Below are 9417 nucleotides of genomic sequence, written 5' to 3'. Positions count from 1 at the left end.
AAGTAGCTTGATTTGTGAGAGGATTCAAAGCTGGGCTTGGATGTTGCTCCTGCAGTCGCTGTTGGTGCAGATTAGTGGATCTGGGCAAGCATTTCTCTGATTTGCTAGTTCCCGTGACATTACATGGAGTCCTGTTTAGTAGTATATAAAGTTTGTGTTGCTAAGAGCAAACTTGGGAATAAATGTGGGTCCTTGACTTCCTCCTCCTTCTTCTTCTTTCCCATACCTGGTCAAATGAGAGGTCTAATGTATCCCTTCTAGTCCCACACCTTGTGGTTTTGTGGACCACCTGCCCCTTCAAACTGCAAACTCCTTTCCCTTGCTCTCCTACCTTCTAACAAAAAGATAGAGATGCTGCTCTCTCCATCGCTGATCAGGTCAGGAAGCAGAATCATAGAATCATTTGGAAGAGACCCTTAAGATCATCGATTCCAACCGTAACCTAACTCTAGCACTAAACCATGTTCCTAAGAACCTCATTTATACATCTTTTAAACACCTCCAGGGAAGGTGACTCAACCACCTCCCTGAGCAGCCTGTTCCAGTGCTTCACAACCCTTTCGGTGAAGAAATTTTTCCTAATATCCAATCTGAACCTACCCTGGTGCAACTTGAGGCCGTTTTCTCTTGTCCACAGTGTCATAGCGAGTTGAAACATGTTCTCTTATTGCCCTAAGAAACCAAACGAGGACAAGTGTCTTACGGCTTATCGTTTCCACCAGTGGTTTTTGTCATGAGCTGCCATAGATACGTGATGATTGTCATTGTGGATACTACTTAGGATTGAATTTAGGGACTTCTGACGCCACAACTATGAAACTCTACAGCTGGAAGTAAAGAAGACCGTCATTAGACTTGCATCCTTTGTGAGCTGGATGCAGAAGGAAGACATTCCAGCCTGACCAGTGGTTTACAGATGCAAGATTACGAGTCAGTTTTAAACATGTGGCTGTAAATGTGTGATTGAATTTTAAGTGCTTTCAATTAATGTAGATCAAAAGAGACTTCTGTAGTTGGACAAACTTTCAAAAGTACCAGACTTCAAGTATAAATCTGTCCAGTCTTCCTTTGTTTTTCATAACTTGTCTTGCCATGTTTGTTAATTATGGAAGGCATTCAGGACTTGCTCTGTCTCATCCAGTTTCTTCTCTTCTTTAGTGTTCTAGCAGTGAAGTCAGCACTTTTACAATCCACTGCCCTGAACCTTGAAAGTCATTTATGGCCAGCAAGTGGGTGTAAACTGCTAATGGTAACATTTTAAGTCTACTCTGTACGCAAAGCAATGGAGGTTGACCTGTGAAACAAAAATAGTTATAACCTACTCACCTTCCAAATACCAGAAAAAATTCGAAGGACTGTTATCCCTTCTTTAAACAACAATGCAGGAGAAATTCGTTTAGGATGAAGAAAGCTCTCACCTGAAAGCAAATGCCAGAACATCACTTGGTATGATAAACAATGGTAATTTTTAATTATATGTTTGTTTCACTTTTCAACTATGCTGCAGACAGTACAATTCAGATTCATGCATGTTCAATGTTACTCTCCATGCTTCTCTCAGATACTTGTTCTCAGACTGATGTGTTTGGTTATTCGTATATATATTTGAATCATAAAAGCGTGTTGTTTTCTTTTTCCTGAGTGGAACACTGTATCACCAATTTTAATATATATATATATATCTTGACAGCTGATTCTCTATAAATTATTTTTGTTTGAGAAAGATTTAATATATTTTCAAGCACAGAATTCAGTGAAGAATAAGGAGCCCAGCTAGTGAATTATTCTGTGGGGTTTTTAAAAATAATTTCATACAATTTTTTACTTGCAAATATCTGGTGTGAAGATACTGCACACATTACTAAAAAGATGTGAAGGGCTTTTGCATACATCATCCTCTAATTAAAATTGGCTAATTTGATACAAATTTATTGAGTTATGTTTAAGAAACCAGATTATCCAGCCTTTTCCAGTCTCAAAGTCAAGGCAGGTAATCAGGCGAAATATCCTCCTATAACTTTAAGTCATGTCTCTCTCCTCCTATTAATAAAGAATGCAAAAGTAAAATGTTGCTAAGCTGATACTGCTTCCATCAAAGCTGAAAGCTACTGGTTGTGTCCGAAGAATTTATACAAAACACAGCAGCTTTGCAAAAAACCCCCATGCTTCCAGTGCAGTAATAGGCAGAGAACGGCTCTGCAGCATGTGGTGAAAAATCCATCACTCAACCAATTTGGGACTTGCTTGTACAAGAAAGACCTGTTAATTTTGGCTCAGGGTGGAGGAGAGGATTTGTCCTCCATACATAAACAACCACAGATAATAGGATGTCAATAGGCGTATTTCAGTATTTACCTCTTAAAAATTAATCAAATTAACCACAGTAAAAATACTGCGATAGAAAAAATGGCAAGTCATAGTAAGCTTCTCATGCACTGTTTTCCTTATGAACAGCAATAAGTGGTTAGAATACCCAGGAAAAATATTCTGGCAAACTTGGCACTCTCATGGCAGGAAAAAGGAAAGTTATGACTAGGTCAAGAAAATTCCCAGTGTGGGGAGAGGTTTTCTGATCGCCTAGAGGCAGGAATGGATAAAAACAGGTGTCTGGTAGAGACTGGGGTATGAATAATTATGAAAAGAGGTTCAGCATTTTTGGTTCAGATAACAAGCTAAATAGGTTATATGAAGTTCTCTGAATCCCACTGAGGAGAAACTCAAGCAGCAACCTCAGGAGAACAAGGCTTCCCATGATATTTCAAACTTCTGCTTCTGGTCTATTTAAAAAATAAAACAGAAGTGCAAGAATGAAATACTGCCTTTAAAAAGGAAGTTAATGCAACACATTTTATAGTTAATTGAGTTTTAAATTGTTTAACTCTGGGTTTAGGTGTGATTTTGGGCCATCTTGCGCTTATTTTAAACCATTATTTGTTCTCTAAATAGTGGTTTTTTTGGGCTACCTGGGCAATATCTAGATCAGATTCCAAAGCAACGCAGAATGGGGTTCTCAATGAATGGGATTAGCAATGCATATTTCCACATCCTTTTATTTTTACTTTGTTCTGTTTGGAGCTCTCTTACTTCCTTCGCAGCTATTTATTATCTGATGGAAAAAGGAAAGGAGAGAGTGGGCAAGTCAAAATAAATTTTTAGGGAAAAAAAAAAATAACCAAATCTATCTTCCCTAATCAGATACTGTTTTCTTTTAGCTCCACAGAATAGATAAACTGCCTGAGTAAATTAGGTTAAATGAGGAGTAGCAACATTGTGCTAACTGTGAACAGAGTCACAGAGCTAAATATTCAAGGTATGAGGAAGAGACACCGGTGGTATTTTGCAATGGGAAGAATATAGTCTGGCCAAGTCAGGTTTTGGAGACCTCATGAAATCCTTCTGCAACATTCTTCAAGGATACTGCTTTTGTTAATTTAAAGCTGTGCTGTTTTATCTTTGATGTAATGCATGTGAAATCTCTTGTGGACGGGGAATGTCCAGATGATTTCACAATACACAGCTTTTATGTAGATACGAAATAGTCGCTTCTCCGCTTGTAGATAATCCGGCAGAGCATTCTGATGTCTGAAACTACTTGCAGCATTTTCCAGTTCTTTGGTCTTTTTGCAGCATTTTTAGAAGGGTTTCTCATTTTGGCACGTGACTCTTGGAAAAGCTCAGCTTTCCAATAAAGCTAAAGAGGTAGATGGATTTTCAGAGGGAAATCTTGGTCTATATCTTGCAGTGTGAATCCATGGATATAGACTGGTCTGAAAATCTGGCTCTCATTCAGTTGTCCAAATGATAGCTGTGCTGTTTTAATATCTTCACCTCCACTGTGATGGCTGGGAGCTTGAAAATAAATATAATTCTGCTTTTGAGTCCCTTTAATGCGCATCCCTGCTTGTACTTATGGGAGTCACCTACCATGTCCTGCCTGCTCCTTCCGTCTGTCTTCTCCACACTGCAGGAGTTCCCGAGCTACGGATCTGCTGATGGGCTTGAGCAGAGTTTTGTTGCCTCAAAATCCCTTATGCATGAATTGATTTCTCCTTCCTTTGCTTGAAATTACAACAGCAAGATTCTTCATCTCAAAGAGACTTTGCCTTCTGCTTTTTCTTTTTCAGAGTAGTCTGAAATGACCAGAAGATCCGTGGGATGGAAGCGTTTTGAAGGAAGAAGGTATGGTTTCAATTAATATTCAGCTTTAGTGGAGTCAAAATGTCTTGCAAAAATACACTAATTCTGACAGGATTTGGACTTTAAAGTTCAGGTTTGGTTCTGACCAAGATAAAAGAGTCAGCTGACATGAAAACCTATGGTGTAGGGTTTTTGTTGTTGTTCTTGTTTGGGTTTTTTTTGTTGTTGTTTCTGTTTGTTTGTTCCAAAAGAATACAAATCCATTTTGAAAATGCTTGGAAGAAGTTCCTTTTATTTTATTGCAAAGCAAAAAACAATTTCAGGGATTCAGAATGAGTGTAGAAGCAAATTTGTCATTCACTGCCTATTTCTTTGAAAATTATAAACACGGAAAGCAAAGAATCTGCCTGATTGCTTTGGTGTTATTGTTGTCTTCCTAGTTCTTCCACTTTGGAAGTGTGACTGATCTGTAAAGCTTTAAATGGTCATAAAGTGTTAGGAACAGGATTTCTGTGTGGTCCCTGTGCCAACATCAGAGAAAAGATCCAATGCAGCTAATCTGTTCAAATGTAATGAATGTCCTGCTGACTTTTAAGGGAGCTGGCTGCCTGACTACCCTCCGAGACTTTAAAAATCTCCTATTTTTTGTAGAATTTTGTCAGGAAACCAGATTGAGCGAGCCCATATAGAAAATGCCATTGCCGTTCCTACAGGTTTCCACAAGACATTTGACCCCTCCCCTCCTTTTCTTTCTTCTTTTTATACCTCTCTGGAATGCAGATATTTTGGTTAATTTTCTCCAGCTGTCACAGAGTCTCACAGGAAAATGACCTTGCGGAGTGACCACTTCCCCTACTCCTTGACTTAAGTAGATTTGTTTTCCTTTTGGAGCTTTCACCACATCATCCCCATCACTGCCCGGAGTCTTCCATGAGCCAGGAAAAGAAACCAGCGGAAAAAAAGGAAACAAATCAGATGAGTTTGGCTTGGTTTTATCAATTTACGTTGCTATTTCATATCAGCGTAACAGGAAGTTAACATTACTCATCCCCACTACAGAGCAGGGAAATATTAGCATTTGGATACCTTCCTTATAAGAACGTTTTTCAGCATGCAATTAGTTGATTCATTTAGTAACGACAGCAGTCTCAGCAAATTTGAGAAACAGGCTTCTTGATTCTTTTGGTCTTTTAAATATGCTATCCAGAGCAGGAATTTGATTGCAGAAAATATGTTTCAAGTTTAGTTTTCTGAAATAGCACTATTAAAAAATCAACACCACCATACGATAAATATGTATGGCTTATGAAACATGGAAATAAGATGCATATACCTCAAAAGCTAACGGTTTATTAAATAACATGATAAAAATAAGGACATACTCAAGAAGAAAATCGCAGTGCATTTTTTTTGTTGACTTCACTCACTCCTGAGATAAACGATGTATTATCCTATTTTATTCCTGCAAGGAATTTGAAATCAATGGGCTATTCAAGGCTGTAGTGTTAAGCATGTGCATCTGCCTTTGCAGAACCGTGGCCTCCCAGTTCTTCATGAAGGTACTTAGGGCAGCCCCTGCGTCTCTGTTCTCAAAGTCAAGTTGAGCGGTTCTCAGAAACACCATCAAATTTTTAGTTTGGGAATTTTCCTCCAGGGAATTTTGAGTGTGTTTGTGTTACATGAGTGCCATATGTAGACTGTTCAAGGTGAGCAGGTTGTCACTGTGGTTCATTTCTCTAGTCTTCCAAAGCCAGTATCACCAAAGGTTTTTACAACACAGACTTTTGAATGGTTTCATTTTAGAATTTGGGGTTTGATTACTTGCTACAATCCCCAGCAATTTAGGCATTTTAGAAAGAAATTCAAGAAAGACTTTAATGGTTAGTAGCATCGAGCTATCCGGTACAAATATATACCTAATAAAGTCAAGATCTAAAAGCAGATTATTCTTGTGCATTGACAAAATTTTAGGTTTCTCTGTCCTGCATGCAGCACATGCACCTGGCAGCGTCATGAGGTCACATATCAATATTTGGAAGAGTGTGTCTGAGGTGCAAAGGGTTACATGTGGGTTCTGGAGGTCATTGTGGCATTAGCCTGGTACAAAGCCTCGTGGAGATGGGGCAAATGGGTCTGGGGCTGGAAAAGAGTGAGATTTGATCATGTTTCAAAGATTATCACAAAGGGACTGAATTAAGGTGAGCAAAATTGTGGTGTAACTGCTGAATACTTGGTTTTATAACCCTACTGATGATACTATAGTTTGCATAGAAACTATAAATCATGACTCTATGGATGTGTGACTAGACATTGCAGGGATGACTCAACCTTAAATGGAATAAAGTTAGTTTGTGACAGGACTGTATATTCTACCTCCTCAGAGATGCTGACCACATTAATGGATGGGAAAAGTGGCTTTTTTTGCTAATGCCCTCAGCTGGATTGCAGCCAGCTGGTTATCCAGGCTCACCAGCTGATGTGCGACATCTGAGGAACTGGAAGGGAAGAAGGATGGTGTCAAAATCGCTGCAGGAAGGCAAAGGGTCACAAACTCTTGGCTGGAATTAGCCATGGCCTGAGCAGTGTGTCCAGCTCCACTCTTAGAGGTGCTCAATCAGGTGCTGATCGCACTTGCTAGAAATCTCATCCCAGCTGGAGTTCTAAAGGCATTTGCTTTTGGAGCAGCACTGCAAGTTATGTTCCTGCCACTGCTTGAAGTGGCCATATTGCCTATATTGTAATTTGGGAATAAGTGAGTAGAAAAATGCTTCAGAATTGCGTGCAACATTCTTTCACTTGCATGTATACTGAATAGACTTCATCAACAATCCCACTTAGTTCAGTGGAAATTCTTTCAGAATAAGCTTTGGCTGAGTTGAATAAAAATGATGCGTCTTTTCCTAAATAGTTCCTTTTTGCATGAGCTAGGTTTCTTACAGCTAAAACCTTTGGAATTCAAGAAATCTGATAAACAGGTTTCCTGAGTCCTTTTTGTCTTAATAACAGAAGGAGAATGGTCCTAATGGTATAATGGTCTCATACCCGTGCTCTGTTCCAAATGCTCGCTTTACACACAATGGAAAACATTGATATTGATAATAATATGGACAGTAGATGTAATAATTATTTTCTGGGAATTAGTGTCTGTGAGATATTACGGCTCAATTACTTTGCTTCATCTCTGGGAGAGAGGCACACAATTTCCAATGCGCATTTTTTTCAAATATCAGTCAATATAAAATCAAGTGATCTTAGTAAATCATTTAACTTAGATGAATATTGTGCCCCTTGTATTTATGAAATGAAAATGGGTTCTTTGTAGCTGCCTTATACGTATAGTTACATAAACATCTCCCTATTAACTTAGATGGATTCTTCGCATTTCAATCTCTAGAAATTCTAGGGGCAAAAGAGGGGATGAACCAGAGAATGAATACCATATTCCAACTGATAAGTGTTTCCTCACATGTATCTGTTTCAGGAAAAGACTTCAGCATATGTTTAACTTTAAGCATGTGCTCAGGTCTCACTGGATTTAAACATGCACTGGTCGAGGATGCTTTCTTAAATAGAAGCAATATGTTGTCCCAGTGAAGTCAGCTTGATTTGCCAACTACTCCCCTCCTGTAGATATACTTGATTTCAACAGGCATCTGTAAAGAAAGGGGAAGCCGAGGTCTTTAGAGCAGCTCCCGCCTCCAACATGGATTTTGTTCTCTGTCGTACAAAGTGCGGTCTTTCCGGTGCCAAAGCTTTTTCCTATCAAAATAAACACAATGTAGCATAATGGGGCTGTAGTCCTCTTTTGTACTCTATGGGAAAATAATATATCTCTTTCTATGGTATTTTTTGTACTATCCCTTTCTTGTCTTTACCGTCTCAACACCCTCTCTTGGTCTCTAAAGACCAAGTTCTTCCGTCTGCACAAACACAAGAGGAATTGCTTTATCATGAAGGGGGAGAATAAAAGGTGTTGGGAGTGACTAGGTCATATTCTTGTCAGTCTCCTGTATTTAGACTCCCTTCAGCTTAGTTTTCAGTGACAAACTGCACAGCTGTAATGCCTTACATTTACCAGCCTGCATATATGAAAGATGTGTAATGTTAACTAAGCCCTTTCCCGTCCCTCATGGAAGACCACCCTGCCTGCAAAACCTCCAGAGGAAAACACGGCCTGTCCTGATCAGAAACTGCCTTTGTTGGCAGAAATACAGCATGTTGCATTAACCAAAACAGCATTTTTTAAAACATTTTTGATGGTGGCTGCTTTTTATTTAAATATTCGTTTTGCTTGTGTAAACGGATCTCGTTTGGTCTTTACATCCCGACATCACAGGACTATCTGAAAGCCTTGTTTACATTTAGCAGTGGAAATTGTTTCAAGCCTTGCACAAAACCTTCAAAACCTGATACGCCCAGGGCAGAAAAAGGGCTGGATTCTCCTTAGCAGACCCTTACACAGCAATTTTCTCTGGGACAACCTTTCTGGTGATGAGTTACCTAATCTTTCCTCCCCACTGACAGTGCAGTTTTTCTACCGGGTAGGAGCTGTTATTAAGCAAAAGACCCTTTCAAAACTTGTTCCACTTCTCTAATTAACTTCTCTGTGCCTTCACTGTTTGCTGTGTATTCCCCAGCTCCTCAACTGTGAGTTTATCAATACACGTTTTCTGAGCGATAAGTAATGCAGTGCCCAAAAACTGCAATTACCATAGAAATAGTAATGATCATTTTGTGCTGAACCCAACCATCTACCTGCTGGTTGTGAAAAGAACTGTGACAACATCATTTCAGTGCTAATTGTACAGGTAAAGGGAAAGTCTGGGATAATTGACACCAGGGGAATCACTTTAAATTCACAAGAGCACAACTATGTTTAGAACCTGACCCCAGGAAACCCATCCTGGCACCACCAGTCCGAGGACATAGTGAACATATCTGAACACTGTCCTTCTTGTTCCTTCTCAAATCATGGCTACGAAGTTTTTGCTTCAACCGTTACTCTATATACATGTCAACACAGCATAAAATGCACTGTCTAGACCGTCTACTTGAGCTTGCAAGGTGCAAGATTCGTAGAACTAAACCCTTCTCTCTTTAACACCTTTCCAGCAGTATAATTTCACTCAAGACAATTCCTGCTTTACCTCAGAGTAATCTCAGGGACACGTGGCGAATATCAGGGCACTAGGCTGAAGTATACGCTAGGAAACTACAGCTTGAGTCGGTGTTTCCTGACGGGTGATTTAACAGTCAGAAAGGTCTGAACTGTAAGGCCAG

General features: G+C 39.4%; 1 long non-coding RNA gene across 1 annotated transcript in view; it reads left to right on the top strand.

The window, feature by feature from the left end:
* Positions 1-4121: 4121 nt before the first annotated feature.
* LOC136101699 (uncharacterized) overlaps positions 4122-9417 on the top strand; it is a 61989-nt gene continuing 56693 nt past the window's right edge. The window contains exon 1 of the long non-coding RNA XR_010651369.2: positions 4122-4179. This is a non-coding gene — a long non-coding RNA (uncharacterized lncRNA). The remainder of the gene's footprint in view (positions 4180-9417) is intronic.

Source organism: Patagioenas fasciata, chromosome 5 (assembly GCF_037038585.1).
Source record: "Patagioenas fasciata isolate bPatFas1 chromosome 5, bPatFas1.hap1, whole genome shotgun sequence".
Lineage (NCBI taxonomy): Eukaryota > Metazoa > Chordata > Aves > Columbiformes > Columbidae > Patagioenas > Patagioenas fasciata.
The sequence above is the reverse complement of the archived record's forward strand: the minus strand, read 5'-3'. Positions and strand labels throughout refer to the sequence as shown.